Genomic DNA, 1,990 nt, shown 5'->3' with positions numbered 1-1,990 from the left:
TATGTATTTATAAATATATTTATGATAATTATTTATGGCATATTCTCAGAAGCAGCAGAGCTCTCTAGGCTAAGTGAGTTAGATACGGTTAGATCAGGGCACCATGGTCCATATCATGCTTTTTCTACAGTTATGAGCTCTACACGCTTGCATTTGGGAGCCCTATAATCATGGTCATCAATCTGTATTATTTACTTTGTTCAATTAAACTACAATTGGACCAGTCTTTCACTCTTCTGCCCTTACAGTTGCCTTGGCAATCTTATGCCACTCAACTTCAACTGTAGTTAAATTCAACTCACTAAAATGGAAGCAACTTAACTTTGGCAACCATAGGACCACTGTTACCTAAAGCTTTTTTTCTGGAATGTAATCAATGTTTTCTCTGGGTTCTAAAATTCATTATCAAACCATAGCATCGCATGGCTATAAAAATAATTGTTGATGCATTATTATTTATCATAATTCAATAAAACAATTTCAATGTGACATATAGTTAACTGCTGTCCTTTTGATTGCTTTTTTATTTTGTGGAGGGGTTGTTTCATTATTTGCTGTCTTCATCATTTTACTGCATAGATATAAGGGATAAATAGAAGTTCACATAATTAACTATAACTAATGTTACTTTACAAAGTCAAACCAAGATTTCATAGCTTTCTTTTCTCTTTTGTTAGCTGCCAGTATTTACAAGTATCATTGAAAATTATAACATTTCCAGATTCCATTAAAGCTCACATTACACATATACAGTGCATGTATGTGTGAAATGTAGTAGATACAGATGTCTATACAAACTCACCTTACAAGGATAACATTAAAAACAAACAGCAGACTTCTGTGTAATATGGCAGACTAGACTGCTCCCCTGCAATCTGGTAAAGGAGAAAGTCAGAATAAAAATATAATAAGCTCTATTCCAAAGATAGAAAGACAGGAAGAGTTTTGGAAATTCTCAAGGAGAGCAACGGGACACCCAGCTCCCTACCAAGGTGAGAGGAAACAGAGGCCTCATGCAAAAGGCAAGCCAGTGAGCTCCAGAGAAAAGAGACTGGCAGTTCACCTTCAGAACAAGCACACAGCCCTCACAAGCTACAGACCCAGTAGCAAGATTTGGTGAGAGAGTGACTCTTCCTATGGATGGGTCAAAAGTGGAAAGGAATCCCACTCTGTCACTCTATAGGCACAGGGCAGTGGCCAGTTGACATCTCAAAAGGGAACTTACTGTTTGAAACCAAGCTACCCTGAGGGCCCAAGAACAGGAAACAACCACAAGTCAGGGAGCCTGAATTCAACAGGCCACACAGCCCAAGGATATGGGGAGACAGTTGTGGAGAGAGGGAGCACAAGTTGCCCACAAACCTAAGAGTGCAGGCGGCAGGGAGCTTAGCTCAGACTGTGAATGCATAGGAAAAGGTAGTCCTGCTCTCCGTGACTGGGCACAGACCTTATCTACTGAGAAAGACCCTAGAATTTAATGGCCAGGAACCTGAAGTCAGCAGATGGATCAATCTCTACAACCATCTATCTGCCATTCACCCCCGTAGAGTTCAAGAACTGGCAGGCTATTTGACATCTGCAGCTGTATCCCTCCAGCAGGGTCATCAGTACTTAGGAAGACAGAAAGGCACAGGCACGTCCTCCACCTGTGCAGACCTCAGTGATTGCTTCTCCAACTCCCCGCCAACACAGGAGATGTCCCCAAACAGAACACTGGCCAACTAGGGTTACTGTCTCCAGAGTCTCACCAGGAAAGGAGAACCTGCCCAGCCCACAGACTTCAAAACTAAATATGGCCAGCAGAGGCACCTGGTATGCAAAGAAGGAAGTCGAGACAGCTCTGGCAGACATCAGACAGTTGTCCAATACAGGCTCAACACTAACATAAGCCAAAGGAAAGACAAGAGCCCACAAATTCAGCCTACACCATCCTCTACCTGGCCCCATACATGAATCTGGCAGTCTCCAATTTTCGAGGACCCAGAAGCAA

This window comes from Nannospalax galili, unplaced genomic scaffold (genome assembly GCF_000622305.1).
Source record: "Nannospalax galili isolate Female #2095 unplaced genomic scaffold, S.galili_v1.0 scaffold1941, whole genome shotgun sequence".
NCBI lineage: Eukaryota > Metazoa > Chordata > Mammalia > Rodentia > Spalacidae > Nannospalax > Nannospalax galili.
Note: the sequence above shows the minus strand (reverse complement) of the source record.